Source organism: Astyanax mexicanus, chromosome 13 (assembly GCF_023375975.1).
Source record: "Astyanax mexicanus isolate ESR-SI-001 chromosome 13, AstMex3_surface, whole genome shotgun sequence".
Classification (NCBI taxonomy): Eukaryota; Metazoa; Chordata; class Actinopteri; order Characiformes; family Acestrorhamphidae; genus Astyanax; species Astyanax mexicanus.
In genome coordinates this window covers 4,785,675-4,805,463 of record NC_064420.1, presented here as the reverse complement: position 1 = coordinate 4,805,463, position 19,789 = coordinate 4,785,675, and the positions used below count along the sequence as shown (strand labels likewise).

Genomic DNA, 19,789 nt, shown 5'->3' with positions numbered 1-19,789 from the left:
AACAAGCTAATACAGTTCCCTCCTTTAGCACTGTCCTGATTTCACCTTCCCCAAGGCTCCCTATCATTAGTTTAATTTGTGGGTGGCTGTCGTCTAACCATTACACTGTAAACAGAGCCCTGCTCAGCCATCCCCAACAATCACAGGACACTCATATGATCTCTATTCCCATCCTCAGAGACCTCGGCCCAGGCCATCACACTCTACTGTCATCATAAATCCTCCACTCATCAGATCAGGCCCACGTCACCCTAGTGAACAAACGGGTAGATTAAAGTATAGTAAGCATTATTATGCTATAGTGCACTAAAGTGTTTTCTTGTAGCCACATTATTGTTAATCAGTATATTTAAAAAGTGCTAAAATGGAACAACATTTTTTATACTTAATATATTTTAATTATAGTATAAAAATAGTACAAAAGTCTTACTTAAATTGTGCAAAAATAGAACTATTTTAAATATACTTTTAAGTAACTTTTAAACATTTAAACACACTACTTCATGTATGTAACCTCATATATTTTAAATATGCTTACAGTAAAATCATAATACATTTAATGAGTATTACAACTCAAGTATCACTATTTATTATACACAGAGTATATTAGAAATGTATTATAAATATATTTACATTTACAGAGTACAAATATGTTTCATGCTCCTAGCACATTTCTAGTATACGTCTTTGGTTATAAAAATAATAAATTTTATATACTGTACTACTGTATTTTTTGCTGGTTACAAATTTACTTTCATTTTTTTTTTATTTGACGTTTAAATGTGATATTTAACGCTGTATCCTATAATTTACTTATTTACTATTTATGTTTTCCTAACTATAATTACAGAGCATTCAAATATATTTTATATTTTTAAAACATTTTACCAGTAAAATGTAGTAATTTAATTTACTTTCACTGTAACCATCACCAATGAGCTATTATACAGGCTTATTACAGTCATTGTAAGGTATTATGCATGTCATTTAATGCATTATGAATGCATTTATAATGCATTATGAATACAGGGTTCATAGGAAGTGTTACCCATATTTTTAATTGTGCTAAACTGCTAATAAGCCACAGTTTAATTTTATACATTAGCCAGATAATATGCTGCTATGAACAAATGCAGTTTCTGCTGCTCCATGCTGTGTACACATGCAGTGTGTGCAGCGTTCACTGCACATCACAAGGCATGAAAATAGACTGTTGACAGGACGTAAGATAGCAATGAGCATCGTTAACTGTGCTTTAATCCAGTGTAGAATCTGGGTGGCAAGTTAACAAATACAGCCCCCTACCACGACCACCATCACCCCCACATACACACACACACACACACACACACACACACGCACTCACTAACACACTGCAGCACATCAGCGGGGTGTTTTCTCAGAGGGTGGAGGCCTGTGTGTTGTCGCAGCTGTGAGATTTGTCATGTTTTCTTTCGCCCCTCGCAGATCGCCGGCCTGATAATCGGGAGGAATGGAATAGGAGAAAGAGAGAGAAAGGGAGAGAGAGAAAGGAGAGAGAGGGAAGGGAGAGAGAGGGAAAGCAGAGAGGGATGTGACAGGATCTGGACCACGCCAGCCGAAAGAGGGAGGAGAGGAGATCCCATGGGAGACGGCTGTCGTCAGGAAAAACGAGAAGGAGGAGAGAGGGATGACAGATGCTGAAAGATACAAAAGACAGAGAGAAAAAGAACGAGAGAGAGAGAGAGAGAGAGAGAGAGAGAAAGAGAGAGAGTTTTGACTGTGTTCAGGACCCACCTAACATTTTTTGGTTAATAGAAAGTTTTCTGGATGTTACATTTTAGAACATTTAGAACACGTTTTCTGAAGGTTCTTAGAATATTATTTAACGTTTCGATAATGTTTAACATTCTACTAATGTTGTAATGCAAACTATTATTGCGTCATACGTTTTTAGAATGTTCCTGGAACATTATTTCTGAAACGTTACAGTCCAACCTTACTGGAACCTTTTCAAAATGTTTCTAAACGTTGCGGTATCCGATCGTTACAGTTCAGAACATTCTTAGAACGTTCAATTTGTCAAGTTTACTTAATATTCCATGAATGTTTTTTTTTTGTATTACCATTTTTAAATGTTCTGGTAATGTTGCTGCTACGTCCCTTCTGTCAATGTTTTGGGAATGTTGCTTTTAACATTTTCATAATGTTATGTGAGAAACATTCTAATGACGCAGTGATGCAAACTGTTATTATGTCACACATTTTCAGAATGTTCCTGGAACATTGTGTAATAATGTTGTGATGCAAACCATTTTTGCGTCATACGTTTTTATAATGTTCCCTGAACTTTATGTCTGAAACGTTACAGTCCAACCTTACTGGAACCTTTTCAAATTTTGCTAAACGTTGCGGTATCTGATCATTACAGTTCAGAACATTCTTAGAACGTTCAATTTGTCAAGTTTACTTAAAGGTCTTTGAATGTTTTTTATTTAATTACCATTTTTAAATGTTCTGATTATGTTGCTGCTACATCCCTTCTGTCGATGTTTTGGGAATGTTGCTTTTTTTCCTGGAACCTTTTCAAAACGTTGCTAAATATTCTTATAATGTCTGCTTTTTAGCTGGGGAGTTGACATTCATTTTCAGCAGTGGTTTTATTACTTCTAAGTCATAAAAGTCATAAAAAAATAAGAGACCACTTAAAAAAAATGATGAGTTTCTTTGATTTTACCAAATTTAAACACCTCTGGAATATAATAAAAAAAATATATATATGGATGATCAGAAGTGATAATGCACCAGGAGTAAAGCAGCATGAAGTTTTTCAAAAGCAGTGTGTAAGACTGGTGGAGGAGAACATGATGCAAAGATGCATGAAAACTGTGATTAAAAAAAATTAGGGTTATTCCACCAAATATTGATTTCTGAACTTTTTTTTTTTCTGCCATTTCTCATTTTCTGCAAATAAATGCTCTAAATAACAAAATTTTTATTTGGAATTTGGGAGAAATGTTGTCTGTAGTTTATAGATTAAAACATCAATGTTCATTTTACTCAAACATAAACCTATAAATAGCAAAATCAGAGAAACTGATTCAGAAACTGAAGTGCTCTCTTGGTTGTTGTCCAAAGCTGTATAGCTATAAATGTTTTTCTGCATTAATACTGAATTGCAGAAGTATAGAGACACACCCACATTCGGTGACAGACCCTGGCTTTTGGATTTTTGTTCCAAAGCTCACAACATGCATTTCATCTTCTTCTTCTTCTTCAAAAGAAGATCTGAAATACTGCTTAGTTTGACTATATTACATGAATCCACAGTGTGATGGTCCAAGAATCCAAGAATCCAAGAGAGAGAGAGGGAGGAAGAGAGCTAGAGAGAGGAAAAAGGAGAGAAAGAGGAAGAGAGATAGGGAAAGGGTGTTGACCGTGGCTGGGAGTAGACCGTCGTCTCCAGTGGAGCTGTTATGGCTTCAGATACTTTGGATAAACACAAGCGTTGCGCCAGAGATCAGGGGCTAATATAACATCAGCACCCCGCCGCCTCCAGCAGCTGAGTCCGAGTCAGCTGTCATCATAACTCTCCACGCTGGAACGTCCTCCGGCGCTTTATCGCACCTGACATTAGCGCCCCGGCGCACGGGCGTGCCTGCAGAGTGTGGACCTCCAGGACCACACCTAAAAACACATATCGCATATATCACACTCTCCAATAATAAACTGCAGGTCTGCGGTGACGTTTGTCTGATGGAGCGTATCTCCAAGAGCCGTATCTGCAAGATCGCTGGAATTTGCTCAAGCTGTGTGGAGTAAAACGTTTCAAAAATACAGTACCAGACAAAATCTGGGTCACACCTTTTCCTACGTTGTAAATAAATACTGAAGTGATCCAGACTATGAAGGAACTCATAAGGAATCATGTAGGAACTTAAAAGTGTTAAAACAAACCAAAATACTCTGCCAAGCATGAGAGAAGGTGGCTCTTATCTGGGGTGCTGTTAACTTGAGGTAACTCTTGGTCTTCCTTTCCAAGGTCGGTCCTGATGAGTGCCAGTTTCACCATGAAATTTTTGATGTTTTTTGCCCATGCACAATGAGAGGAGTTCTATTTTGGGCTCATCTGATCGCATAATCTTCTCTTATGCCTCCTCTGGATCATCCAGAACTTCAAACAGGCCTTGCGTACCCTACCTAATTTTAATCCAAGACGACGTAGTGTGTTACTAATGGTAGTTCTGGGCTGATTCCTGACCTTTCTCAGAAGTCACAGTTACCCCATGAGGTGAGATCTATCCAAACTATCACTGATTGTGGAAACTTCACACTAGATCTCAAGCAAATCAAGTTTGGACTGTGTGTCCCTCCACTCTTCCTCCAGACTCTGCTCCCTTTGATTTACAAGTGAAATGTAAAATTTACTGATGATCAGTGATGGTTTGTTTGGAGAGACATGTCTGTCATCTGCTGGTGTTGATCCACTGTGTTTTATTATCAAGTCTAAAGTCAGAGCAGTTTTGTTTTCCCACAAAATCTTACAGCACGTCATGCTTCCCTCTGCTGACAACTTGCGGATTTCATTTTCCAGCAGGACTTTGCACACTGCCCACACTGACAAAAGTACCAATTGGACTTATTCTAAAAATATTCAAAATTTCTAAGATACAGATTTTTGGGTTTTCATTGGCTGTGAGCCATAATCATCAACAACAATAAAAGAAATAAACACTTAAAATAGATCACTCTAACTTTTCAATGATATTCTACTTATTTTTTAAGGTGCACTAGTATATGGTGTGGATTGGATGGATTTAGATTTTTTTCCCTTAATAAATTAAAAAGCTTTGTATATTAACTCAGGTTGTATTTGTCTGATATTAAAATATATATTTTTTAATGTAAAATTTTAAATATGACAAAAACAATAGGAATTTAGGGGGGAAATACTTTTTCACAGTATTGTTTTGAAGCCCTTTAGGCTGTTGGTTCTTTTTTCTCATATTTGATGGATCACTGTTGAGTCCAACTGCTTCTAATTTGAGCTTATAATTGATCATTTTGATGCTGTTTTTTTCTGTTTCCTCTAAGAAACACAGCCAATGTCATATAGAAGGTTTTGCTACTCAGTCCAACTAAAGGGGTAGGTTCAGGGGAATGTGACGTCAATGCATTCCCTCTACAGGATGGACGTCTTTGATGGACGTCTTCCCCCCTCACGTGGACGGGCTGGGCTCACAGGAGTTTCCTATTAGGATCAAATTGACCTCTGAGTGCTTATCAGCTTCCTGTGACCGTCTGGCATTCCAGCTTCATGTTGACATAATCCTTATCTCTGCCCTGCGGAAAAAAAGGCAAATATGTGGCATTACACAGCCGAGCAGGAAAGCGTCAGGGGGTCCGGTTTCCCCTCCTTAAGGCCAAATTGGCCTTTAAAAAGGCTTGTGATAGTGAATACAAGTGCTAATCGTGCACGCTGGACAGTATTAACCCACATTTTAGTATTGGCACGGTGTGAAAACAGGTTGTCTGACTTTATAAGGAGGTTAATCGTGCTAAACATCTCTACATCACATCAATACAGTGCTTACATAAAGGAAATTATTATAATTATTATTATAACTCATTCCAGAGACTGGGAAAAATGGTCTGTTAGCTCTAGTGCACTGGTTGGAATTTATTACAGGAAACCTGGTCACAGGAATCCCTGCATCAGGATTAAGCTGTTCAACTGCACCTGAAAAGCTCCGCTTATTACATGTAGTTTTAACCAGCAACTCAATAAAACCAGAGTGAAACTAAACCAGAGTGACACACCATTCAGACCAGTAATTACTCGGGTTCAGTTTTGAATTAAAACATTCACTATTCCGCGTAAGAGCTGGTTAAAGCTTATTAAGACCGGGTAAGTCCATCTTTTTAACCAGCTTTAACATCTGGATTGAGCTGGATTCCTCCGTAGGGATAACATCTGTATACACTGCGTTTGTGTACTGGTTGATACAGCGTGTAGGCGTTTATTTAGAAATCGTAGCTCATTTTATTCCATGCAGTTTGTGTTAGTCATGCTCTAGCCCTTTCATCAGGAGTCAGATTCTGACCGCAGGAGCACTGCCGGATGGGTATTTTGGGTTGGCAGATTATTTGTAACCCAGCAGTGACACTGCCGTGTGTAATAAGCCCAGAACCACCGCTGTGCCTGATGCACTCCCTGCAGCACTGCAACACTCTTACACTGTCATATCAGTGCTACGCTAGGAGTGGGTCCACCATTCAAATCAGGCCTGATCGAGGGTGGTCCAGTGCTGATCCTTTTCCAGTGATGGATGCTGGGAAATTGTGCTGGAACAAATGGGCTGAGGTCAGTGTAACTGTACAGGAAAGAGTGAAGCACAATCTTTTGTTTTTGACTAAATAATAAAAAAAACATTGTCAGGATTAGTTTTAATATATATATATATTTTTTTCTATACATACAGGATACATGTCAGTTCTGATGCTGTCAGTCTGCTTGCTGCTCTAAACTTTACCACAAAGAATACATTTCCCAGCATGCTCACTTACCGGACTTCTCTGATCACATGAAGCTACGCTGTTCACGCTCGCCAAGCTTCTGATTGCTTACACCTGCCCTGCCTTGTATAAATACCCCCCCCAACTATTTTCTTTGTTCCCTGGCTGGATATTGAATCCACTAAGTGTTTCTTTTGATCATTCTACCTTTTTTTCCCCCTTTTTCCCTTGCCCTCTGCCTGTTTGGATTTACCATCTAAGACTCTTTCGCCTGCTCACTCTAGTATGTTATTTGTATTTGTATTGATGCCATGTTGACACTGACCCTTCCTGCCTCTGACTACCCCTGTAAAATTTTCTCCTATGTTAATAAATTGTTTGATTGATATCTGCATTTGTTTGGCATTGGTTTGGCCCACATGAGTTTTTATTACAAATTAAGAGATAAACTAACAATTTCTGAATATTTTCAGCAGTATTACGTGTAAGCAAACATATACATATACAGATATAGATATATATACAGTTGACTAAAAGCAGTGTGTAAGACTAGTGGAGGAAAACATGCCAATATGCATAAAAACTGTGATTAAATACCAGGGTTATTCCACCAAATATTGATTTCTGAACTCTTAAAACTTTATGAATATGAACTTTGTTGTTTTCTTTGCATTATTTGAGGTCTGATAGCTTTGCGTCTTTTGTGTTATTTCAGCCATTTCTCGTTTTCTGCAAATAAATGCTCAAAAAATTACAATATTTGAATTTGAAATTTGGGAGAAATGTTGTCTGTAGTTTATAGAATAAAACAAAAATGTTCTTTTTACTCAAACATAAACCTATAAATAGCAAAATCAAAGAATCTAATTCAGAAACCTTTCTTTTTAATATATTTTAAGTAAGTACGCACATCTGTTAGTATATTTACAGCATACAGCATACATAGACATTTCTCAATATGTATTAAGTACAATTAAGTATATATATTTATATTTTTTTCACCAGAGCAGTTACTGTATTATCATAGTGTGGAGATGCTGTAACGGATGGGAAGCAGTCATGGGAACGGGTGGGAGATACTCAAGGGTGCGATGTGCTAAAGTGATGCTCTGCGTAAATAACAACACAAAATATATCTACTTTTCTCACTCTCACACACTGAAAAACACACCAGTTCCAGCTCCTGACATCCATAATGACGCATTTCAGAGAGGCGTGGACACACTCCTGTCCCTCTCAGCAGTAAAACCGTCGCTATGTATGTACCGTATGTACTTCTCTACGGATTACCTCATTGGTCATTGGAAGGGTGTGTCGATAACAAGCCCTGGTTGCACACACACGCATACACACATATACACACACACACACACACATATGCACCCGTTTAAGTCAAGCTCATCCATCTACACACGTGCACACCCTGCGAGACCGCCTGTGACACCTGCTGACCCTCCCGGATGCAACCAGTTTTAATGACTTCTCTTAAAAATAAGGAATTTTTTTGGAGCTATCCCATAATGCTGTGCTCCACATTCCTCAGAAGTCAGATATCAGAGCTGGAAATAATGTCACACCCTAAATAATGATGCTCCAGTTCAACAATCTACTCTTTTTTAACATTTTTTATTTTTTATACAAATATTTAAAAAAACTGGTAGCTAAAAGAAAACAAAAAAGAGGAGGATTATTAGAGGTCTGACAGGTTACTAAGATCAAAAAATAAAAAAGCAACTGCTACTGGACTACTAAACAATAGGGGTGTTCTAAAACTTTTGACCAGTGGTCAAAATCAATTCTCAGTTTTGATTACATTTTTTTTTGTTGTTGTTATTATAAAAAAAAACTTCTGAATCAAGACTTTTATTCACTTTATGAACGTTTTTTGTATTATTTGTGTATGTGCCAGAATAGTAACAAACAGCACATTTATAAGCGTTATGTCAAATATGCAAATATCCCTTTTTTTTAGTTTATTAAAAAATAAGAGACCGCATAAAAACGATGAGTTTCTTTGATTTTACCAAATTGAAAACCTCTGGAATATAATCAAGAGGAAGATGGATGATCACAAGCCATCAAACCACCAAACTGAACTGCTTGAATGTTTGCACCAGGAGTAAAGCAGCATAAAGTTATCCAAAAGCAGTGTGTAAGACTGGTGGAGGAGAACCTGACGCCAAGACGCACTGTGATTAAAAACCAGGGTTATGAACTCTTTATCCAATATTCAGGTCAGAAGCTATTTGTATCTTTTAAATTGAGCAATTTTTTTATGGGATCACACAAGCTGTGATTAAATAAAAGTCAACAAACAGTGATTAAAAACAATGATTTTTTTATTTTATTTTATTTTTTTTTTTTTTAGCATTTCCTTTCCTATACTACCTCATCCAACTTTTCCGATTTGAGGTTACTGGGTTGTGTCTGGGTTGCAAAAATATTATTTAAAGAAGATTATTCAACTAGTTTCTTGATGGTTTTTGGTATATTTACGCATATTTATATGCATATTTATATGCATATTTATCATTTTATATCACCTTAACCTGAAAGATCCCTTTTCCTTCATGTAGCTTTGCAGGTCTGGGTGTGGTCAGTGCCATTCCACTGATGTATCCTATAACAGTGCAGTAATGGATTATTTTGTGGACTGTAATACTTTATAAGGTGCAAAGGTCGCATTTGCTCTCAGCTTTTTCCAGCAAAGCTAGCAGCTGTTGTGTAAACACAGAATTCACTAGTGGAATGGAATGTATTAAAGGATGTGTACACACTCACTCACTGATCACTTTAACAGGAACGCTATACTAATACTGCCTTGGAACTCTCTTTTTGCTCCCAAAACAGATTAAATTCTTCATAGCATGGATTCCACTAGATGTTCTAATCATTCTTTTATGATTCTGGCCCATGCTTTTCATATAAAGTACCTTTTTTGAGGGGATTCATGCTGCAAATCGTCTGTTACACAACAACCCCAAGGGCAGTGGTGGTAATATTGTAGGTGTATCAGATACAGAATAAAGACATCAGGGCTGATGTGGAATTTTTTATTTTATTTCATTTTTTCCTCAATTTTCTCGCATTTAGTTGCTACTCACAACACAACACATGGAGGATGAAGACTAGCACATGCGTCCTGCGACACATGTGAAGTCAGACTCCGCCTCTTTTTAAACTGTAGCATCACAGCGCACTCGGAGGAAACTGCAGCGACTCGGTTCTGATACATCAGCTCACAGATGCGTTGTGCTGATCGACATCACCCTAGGGGTGATCAGAGGAAAAAGCATCATCTAGTGTACCCACCCAGAAAAAGCAATCAGAAATGCATGACACATACCTGACATATATGCTCCTATATCAAGAGTAGTGTTTCCATATATGTTACCTACAAAGTGATATATTAATATCACTAACAGTATCTCACAAAAGTGTGTTCATCCCTTACATTTTTGTTAAGATTTTTTCATGTAACAACAACACTGAAGATATGACACTTTAATACAATGTAAAGTAGTCTTTACGACATTAGGAGACCCCGCCCACATATCCCACAGTACAGCATACTATATCTTTTTGCTAACTAAAATTTGAAAAATGCTAAAAATGAAAGGGGTGGTTTGGGAGCGGCACTGGGTGATGTATGGGTTTAGAGGCAGGGCAGGAGGGAGAGCTGATTGGCTGAACTGCAGCAGCAGCAGTGTGCCTCTGATAGCAGTGAGACGCAGATGGTTGGAGGTCTGCAGGGGGGCGGTCAGTATTATTGATTAACTGATTTGCATATTGTGATGTGTCTTCATCATCCTCACCTATAGCAAAGTTGAACCTGAGAGGGCGCTTTACCACAATAAAAGTGTTTTTAAAGGTTAGAAAGTGTTTATAATCATTTAAATAAGGACTGGTATGTTTCGTTACTTCAAAGGAACACATTTTAGCTTTTAATGGCTCTTTAACGCGACATGCCAAAAATCACGGGACACTAGTTCCTGCTCCATGGCTATTTTAGTGTTAGTGGTGTACAAAACTGTACTAAAAAAAGATGCTAAGTTGGCTTGCAAGCCAGGAAACTTTCTTTCTTTTAAAGCAATGAAAACAAAACTGATATAGTACCTTTTTAAAAACATGATATAAAACACGAGGAATGTTTAAAATAAGAAACTAACCTGACATCATTTAGAAAGCTGAAGGAATGTAAATACGGTGTGGAGTCTCACAGCAGTGAACAGTGAGGTGGCCCAGAAGGCCAGTTTGAGACGCTCTCTGTGAGGGAGGCTCCATTCAGATTCCCCCTTTTTCAAAGCCAGAAGGCCTGATGTCATTAAACTAACAGTGGGAAGGGCCAGCGGTGCGCGCAGCAGCCGAGAGAGCCAGAGGAATCTGGAAAACATTGTCTCTCCCACTTTTCCACTATGATGCAATGCGCTTTCATTTCCTGTTCGCTGCAACACCCTCCAGTCAAACGTCACCCGTCTGAGCTCGGAACACCAGGCCTCCATTCCTCTGCATTTTACTGGTATATTAGCAATTTTACGTGTTTTGTACAGAAATTATCGCCTGTTCTATTGGATGCAGATTCTTTTTCAGTACCAAGTAAAGCCTAATGTGCGTAAATCATCATCCAGCTGTGAAACTCATTTCAAAGCACTATGCACTTTTATAGCATTATTTTTTTTAAAATATGTTTTCATTTGACAATAATTCACTGTTAAAGGTACCAGAGAACTACTTTGTCACTTCAACTAACATTAGTAGTAGCACCATATTAAAGAACCATATTTTTTTTTCCATTAATAGCTGAAATTAGAAGTAAATTTGAAGTAATGAAACATAACAGACTTAAACTTATTTTTTTTTATTAACATCTCCTAACATTTCCTAAAAATGCTTTTATTCTGGCAATTTTTGCCTCTGCAGCGCCCTCTCAGGTTTATCTGTGCTATAGAAGAGGATGATGTGTCCATGTACTTTGTTCCCCAGACCTCCTCCCTGCTATCAGAGGCACACTACTGCTGCTGCAGCAGCTCAGCCAATCAGCTCTCCCAGCTCTCCTGCCCCTTCTCTAAACCCATACATCACTCATTGTCTCTCCCAAACTACTCCTCCCATTTTTTTGCCTTTTTTAAATTTGAGCTGAGGGTTGAGTTAGATCAGGGGGTTAGTGCCCCTTTAACTAATGCATCTTCCCTGTTGTTTACTGGTATACTTTATTTAAATAATTGTGCGTTTCCCAATTTTCCAAATTATTAATTGTTAATGCATATTTTTTGATTAAATGAATGCAAAAACTGGAAAAAGTTCCCTTCAAATTATACATATATAAAAAATATGCCGTCTCATTATTTGGGTTCTGCAATAATTCACTTGAATATCTTTTCAAATCATAATCACACGTATGTGTGGTGCAGTGGATAACAACACTACCTGACAGTGAGCTATCACCAGACATGTACAAAGTACTAGAGACCCATATTTGGGTAAAAGTACCTTAAATGCTCTATAAAATAAGAGTCTTGAGTGAGAAGTTAGAATGTTCTTTAAGCTCCAAACTCGGAAGTGAAAATACTAAAGTATTCAACTTTTTTCACTGCAGGTACTGCAAGTAGTTTACTGCAAAATGTAAAAAGTACTAAAGTACTGAAAGTAAAAGTACAGTATTATTACAGAAAGCAGTGGAAAGTTCTCAGAGTGATAAACAGAACAGTAACAGAAAAATCTTCTTATAAGATCAGCTTGATCTCTTGATTCACTCAATAATGCGAGATTTAATTAATGCCTGAGGTTGGAAAAATGAACCCGTCTCAGAGAATCACCCAGCTGCTAACATGCAAAAAAAAGAATATAATGAGTGTGTATAACAGCATCATATATACAGAGGTTTAAAGTACTGTATCAGACATAACTACTACTCTCCCACATCTGGGTGGCATTGGTCCATGTGAGTCACAGGGAAATCAGAACTAAATGGAGTGAGTGGTTTATAATGTACCTGTATGTGGTTACTTTGGTAAATGTCGCCCCCTGCTGGGGAAGAACCAGTAAAACATTTTACATAATTATTTATATTAATAATTAAACCATTAAAGCGAAGACTGTACCATATGAATGCACCTTATAGATTTGGCCAAGTATAACATTATGACCCATTTCTTTTTTCTATACCATTATACATTTATTATACATTATTATTTTTTTTACACTGAAAATATCTACAGACATATTGTCATTTGTTACACCTAAATATGCAATTTTTAACATATATTTATGCTGTAGTTAGAAGGTAACATGATGATTGAAAATTAACTAATTTACCCAAGAAGCCAAAAATACTTCAAATTAAGTAAAAAGATGATTTATTATGAATATATAATATATAGAATGTATATATATAAATTTCCCCATTGTGGGATTTATAAAGGATTATCTTACCTTATATATATATATATATATTTATACTTTATTACAACTTTTTTTTTACAAAAAAAAAAAAAAAAATATATATATATATATATATATATATATATATATATATATATATATATATATATATATATACACACACATTCAGATATTTAATTCTATTATAACTATAAAACCAACTAATTTTAAGTTATAATAAGTTTATCTTTATTATATTTCTAATGCACCTCTATAAAACTATATAAAATATATTTTTAGGTACGCTATGTATGTGTACACATTGACACATGAGATGTTTTCAATGAAGATACTCTTTCATTGGTTTATTTATATACTATTATATACTGCCCACACTGCCAAAAATACCAATTGGTCTTATATAATATTATATTATAATATTTTTTTAATAGATTATTTTTTTTACACTGAAAATATCTACAGACATATTGTCGTTTGTTACACTTAAATATGTATTTTTTTTTTTATGAATATATAATATATATAATGTATATATAAATTTCCCCATTGTGGGATTAATAAAGGATTAGCTTATCTTATTTATATTTTTTATACTTTATTCCAACTGTCTGTGCATATATATATATATATATATATACACACGTTCAGATATTGTATTCTATTATAAGTATAATAAGTATAATTATAATAGAGTATAATTATAATAAGTTTATCTTTATTATATATCTAATGCACCTCTATAAAACTATATAAAATATAGTATAAATAGATCACTCTGTGTGTAAAGCAAATATATGATATATGAATTTCACATTTTGAACTGAATTACTGAAAGAAAGTAACTTTTCAATGATTTTCAATTTTTTTTTTGGATGCAATAGTATATCACTTTATGAATAAAATATTTGAAAAAAAAAACTCTATTAATACAGAAACATATATTTCATATATTGCATGTCTGTGTGGTTTATAACCAGCATGACAAGTAAGATCAAAATCTAATGAAATATATGCTGCTCAGATCCTGTTTTTGACCTGGATGACCAGCTTTTCAACCACCTCAACCATCAAAACCACTGCTTAGACCGGATCTGAAACCAGTTTAATCAGCTGTAATCTGGTTTGTATCCGGATTATTTCTGCAGGTAAATGATCACGTAGTCCACCTGCCCTGTGTGAACGCGCTAAAATGGCTCCGCGACACGTGATTGGGCAGAGTGTTTGTAAACACGCGTCGGCAGCATGTGATCGGAGCGACGACAGGGGGCGGCGGCCAATCAGAGAGCGGGGGTGTGTGAGGGGGCGGGGCTCACATGTAGTGCTGTGGAAATTTCTGCGCTGAACTGATAAATGAAGGAGAACAGGCGCAGCGTGACCTCGATCCAGCATTAAACACTGCAGGTCTATGAAAACACTCCAAAAATGGCTTTAAAGGTCAGTAAAGTGCTTGTTTTTGTGTGTGAAAAGCCTTAAGAAGCCAATGACAGTGTGTATGTGTAGGCTTTATGTGTGTGTGTTTGTGTACTGTGTGATATATGTGCGTGTCTGTTTTTCTTAGAAGGAAATCAACTTATTATGTTATAATTTGACGCAATTTCTTTACAGAATGTATCTTAAATGTTTCTTTACTGTCCTAAGTATGGTTTATGGTATTTAAAAGATATTTAAAGGCCTGCAATGTTTCTTTTATGTATTAGTAGGTCTGCCCAGTATACCTTGCTACATTTGCCGCATTAAAACCAACAAACTGCTCTCAGTCTGTTAATGTGATGCTAATTAAGCCAGCTAGCTTGTTTTTAGCTTGACAATAAAATGATTTAAAGCTCTCAAACATTATTAAATCATATTCTGAGCTAATGCTGAGCTTGCTTAATATTTTGGGATATTTATTTCTCGTTGGTACTATGAGGGAAAAAAAGCAACAAGCGAAGAAGAAGCATAGCAGGGGGTGTGGCTTTCCTGACAGCAAGGAACATTAAATAAACGTATTTGTATAATGTATAATGGAATGATGGCGGGAAAAAAACAACGATCAAACAACCTTTATTCAGTATTTATTTAACATTGTGTCTCAGGCATCAGTTAATAAAAAAAAATTGACATTTGAATCAACTTATACAGAGTGGGCTGGTAAAAAATAATAATCAACCAACCAATCATCTATCTACCTATCAACCAACTAACCAACTAACCAGCCTACCTATCTGCTAACCAATCTACCTACCAACCAACCAACCAATCATCTATCTACCTAACAACCAACCAACCAGCCTACCTACAAAACAACCAAACAACCTTTCTACTATACAACCAACCAACCAACCAGCCTACCTACAAAACAACTAACTAACCTTTTCTTAAACAAAACCAGCATACCTACCAACCAACCAACTAATAAACCAACCAGCCAGCCAGCCAACCTACCAACCAACCAACCTACTAACAAACCAACCAGCCTACCTACCAAACAACCAACAGACCAACCAGCATACCTACCAAACAACCAACCAATCAACCTATATACTGAACAAGCAACCAACCTACCTACCTGCCTACGTACTAACCAGTCAACCTGCCTACCTACCTACCATCCTACCAATAAACAACCAACTAACCAATAACATACCTGCCAAACAACCAACCAACCATCTAATAAACAAACCAGCCTACCTACCAAACAACCAACCAATCAACCTACCGAACATCCATCCAAACTACTTACCAACAAACCAACACCAACCAACTAACCTACCTACCTCTGTTTCCTGTTTCCCTTGGTAAGACATTTTAATAATTTAATCCATTTCAGAAGACATACTTATCACCACTCTTGTTACTACTTTCACAGTCTGTTAAAAATGCATGCAACACAAGAAACACTTTTTAGAATATAGAAATGACACTGCTATTTCCTGTGGCTGAAAAATGATGTTTGGAGTTCTTCACTTACTAGCTAACAGAGAATGTTATAAGAATGTATGGCAACATTTTGAAAAGGTTAGCAGCCTGTAACATTACATAAATATAGTTATAATAATGTTCCAGAAAAATCATGACACAATGATTTTTACAATGATATTGTTTATATGATGTTCCTAGCTAGATGAATCCTTACATTATGGAAACATTGAAAGGATGGTACCAAAAGTAAACAAAAGGGAAAAAACACTGACAAAGTGACAATATTAACTGTAACATTTAGAAAATGTTCTACTGATCATTATTAGCAAGGTAAATGCAAAAGCACAATAGAAGCCGTAAGAGATGAATGCAAAAAAAAAAAAAAAAAAAAAAAAATATATATATATATATATATATATATATATATATATATATATATATATATATATATATATATATATATATATACACACAAAATATAAATGCTTTAAATATAAGTACATTTTAATACACAACAAAACATTTAAAACCATAATGTTGAATCAATGTATATTAAATGTTGCTATAACATACTTTTGCTGTAGGCTATAGGTTTGCTGCTGCTGCGACACAGCCTGCCAGCTAGGTGTGTGTGTGTGTGTGTGTGTGTGTGTGGTGCCCTGATGGGATGTTGGCTGGCTACGCAGTTCATATTTACCACCCTCGCGCTCCCCTGGACCATTTAAACTAACGCTACTACTTTTCTAACCTCGTGTTTTATACAGATACACCGTAAGGGGTTCTCCACACCTTATTTACTGTGAGTTAAATGAACAGTAAACACACACAGGCTGCTCTCTCCACTCGTTTCCTGAGTCTTGCTGGAGATTACAGCTCGTTTATACTTATTTATTCGCCATGTTTTACCTTTTTCTCATATTTACTGTACAGCCTGTCTCCTCTAGCGCTCGAATTAAAGCGCACAGCCTCCAGCGGCGCTGTAAATCCCCATCTCAGGCTCGCAGTAGCAAAGTGCGCACCTCGCTTTATTACCCCCATGTAAACAAACCGCGCGCTGCAGTTCCGCGCGCCGCTGCTCGGGGCCGCTGCCGCGCGCCTCGTAACCTCTCACACACTCTCAGTGACGTCAGCCTTTCATAAACACTACACTACACTACTGTTTACACTTTTAATTTGAACATAAGTGATATAATATGCGTTTTTTTTCCATATACTGACCTCGGTGTGGGGTTATATTATTAATATTATATGATTTTGCTGAGTAAATAATACTATATTCACCAATGTAAAATATTGGACCTCAAAATCCAAAGTTTGATATGTTTTTAATGAACTTTACCTTACTACTAAAATCCTTTAGAATTACCGTATTTTGCGGACTATAAGGCGCACAGTATAATAAGGCACACTATCAATAAACGTGAATCTATTAATCTATTTTCCATACATAAGGCACACTGGATAAAAAGCCGCATTTTAAGAGACATTAGTTAGGAACAACAGTGTCGCCATGTTACCCTTCTAATTCAGCCAAGTAAAGTGAGTAAAGTGCTTCTGTTTAATACCAGTAAGTTTAGATATAGCTAATATTTTAGAGAGGTTAGCAGCAGCGCTAGCTGCAATTAAAGGAGTACTCTGGTGTAATTTTGCTGACTTTTGGTGTAGTAAAACATGATAAAAAGTACTTACCTTTGTCCAAACACCCTTCATACTGGATGAAACGGGGCAGAATTTGCCCTGATAAATCACTTTTTCCAACGTTATCCAGGCTCCAAGTAGCTCCACACCTCCTTGCTAGAATCCGGAGAGCACTGGCATTTAAAATGAGGCATTAATAACTTAAAAAGTGCACAAGAAGCTTATTAAAAACCACTGTTTACATCCCATAACACCAGCTTCAGCTCCAAGCGCTGCCATTACTGAAGTGAAAATAACATATATGTATGTACGTATGTACGCTGTGGGAGACTTTATCAAATATAAATACTTTTTATCATGTTTTACTACACTAAAAGTCCTTCTTACACCAGAGTTCTCCTTTAACAGCAGCCCTAGCCACAGTTAGCTGCAACGCTAGCTACGGTTAACAGCAGCACTAGCCATAGTTAGCAGCAGCGCTAGCCGTAGTTAGCCGCTCTTGGCGCTAGTAAACGTCGTCCGACAGCGCTACACTGAGGAACCCTGAGTGTTCCGGTAAGCCAGGGTGCTATCAGCTAGTGGTTCGTCCCATGTAGCTTGTTTTAACACGGTAACCAAGCAGACTACAGTCCAGTATACTAACATATATTAGCAAAAGAGCTAGCGCTGCAGTTAGCAGCTAATGCTAATACTGTTCCAGGCTTGGTACTAGAGAACTAAACTGAAACTCCTTTATAACACTGCTTTTTACTGCTCCTTAATACCTGACTGTTTTAATTTTTGGGAAAATTAAATGATTTTTAGTGCACAAATATGGTATATTGTTTTTGATAGTATTAAACATACCTTCAGCTGCTGTAATGTTACTATGAAGCTGTATAAAAAAAGTGAAGTATAAAAGATGCTGAGCTGAATTTCGAGGGTTCTGCTGGTACAGAACCGTGGGTTGCATGAACAGTGGAACTGTTACTGTACAGTGGAGCTGGTACTGTAGGCTGTTCAGGCACGCATAATGACCACACAGACTCGTCTGTCTAATCAGTGTTGGAACAGATGCCAACAAGAGCTTGAAGTCTCATGTTTCAAAGGACTGGAACATCCATTAGCTGTGTTTAGGAAAGTATCCATAGAGAAGAACTGCAGACTGGACCCAACTGATAACTGCACAAGAGAAGAACACAAGAGAAGATGTACTGCAGCCCAGATAAAATACAGAACAATACCAAAAGGAAAATAATGCAGTTTATGAAAAAGGCTAAAGTGGTAAGCTCTGTGTTATAAAGTAATAAATCATGATTAATAGATAAAAGAATAAAAATGAAAGGTAATGTGTCCAGTTAAAGGTTTGAACACATTCTCAGTCAATTGTTTTCTTATTGTCTACATTGTAGATTAATATTAAAAACAATTAAGTGACACATATGGGAGTAGTAAACAGTAAAATAAAGTGTTTGTTCCCCACAATCCCCTGATCTAAACCTGATCAACTGAGATGGTGATTTGGAATGAGCTGGAGCTTCAAAGCGTTGAAGGAAAAGCAGCAACCATTGTTCAACACCTCCAGGAACTCCTCTAAAAAAATCATGGTTTTATTGCCAGTGTAAAGACAGTACATTTTACGCAGAATATCTAAAGTTGGAAATCAAGAGTCGGTGGAATTCCCCTTTTAAGACTTTGATCTGAAAAATCTGAACGGGTAGCATTTCTAATTTAGCAAACAATGAGGAACAAGGAAGAAAGAAACAGGAGGTAGGATGTCTTTTAGTTTCTGTGTGTCTGGTTTAAAAGATTGCTGATGTTAGTTTTTAGATTACAGCTCAATACTTCTTGTTTTACAGTCAGAATGGAGTTGACTGCGCTTACGGACACGTTAAGGGTAAGTCCAACTACAGATTATTTTTGTGAGTAATGGGAGGGAGACATAAAACATAATTTTATTTATTAGTGTGTAATAGTATTTCCTTCTGTATTGGGTGAGATTAAAAACATTTTGATGAAGGGATATTTAAAAAAATGTTTTACACTTATTTTTTTTAAATATTAAACTATTTAAACATGTGCATAAATTCCCTGTTCACCCTGTCATCCACAGATAACCCCACCCCTTTAAGAAAGTTAACCTTTCACATCAAATTAGTGATATTTCTCTTGCACTGTTTAATAACAGGTGCTCTCTGGTTTTCTGGCTCCCTAAATCATCTTTACCAGGCTTTAGCACAGCTAACAGAACCACAGCTAACAAGTGTGTGAACGTTCCTCCATCACGGACCTAAGGCTAGTGTGTATATATACAGCAGCTGCTGCAATTAGACGGAGGAGCAGTTTTTACACAGCAGAACTTTGTTTCTTTATG

General features: G+C 36.6%; 1 protein-coding gene and 1 long non-coding RNA gene across 2 annotated transcripts in view; one reads left to right on the top strand and one right to left on the bottom strand.

Annotated features, from left to right (window-relative positions):
• Positions 1-4,868: 4,868 nt before the first annotated feature.
• On the bottom strand, positions 4,869-17,577 carry LOC125780552 (uncharacterized). The gene is made up of 3 exons (XR_007423779.1): positions 17,488-17,577; positions 6,217-6,324; positions 4,869-5,322 (listed from the first exon to the last, which is right to left on the bottom strand). It is a non-coding gene; the product is annotated as an uncharacterized LOC125780552 (long non-coding RNA).
• The window catches only part of si:ch211-66i15.4 (uncharacterized protein LOC560315 homolog), a 50,935-nt gene continuing 45,417 nt past the window's right edge, over positions 14,272-19,789 (top strand). The window contains exons 1-2 of the mRNA XM_015608250.3: positions 14,272-14,331; positions 19,275-19,312. The gene's annotated coding sequence lies outside the window, so the exon portion shown is untranslated. The remainder of the gene's footprint in view (positions 14,332-19,274; positions 19,313-19,789) is intronic.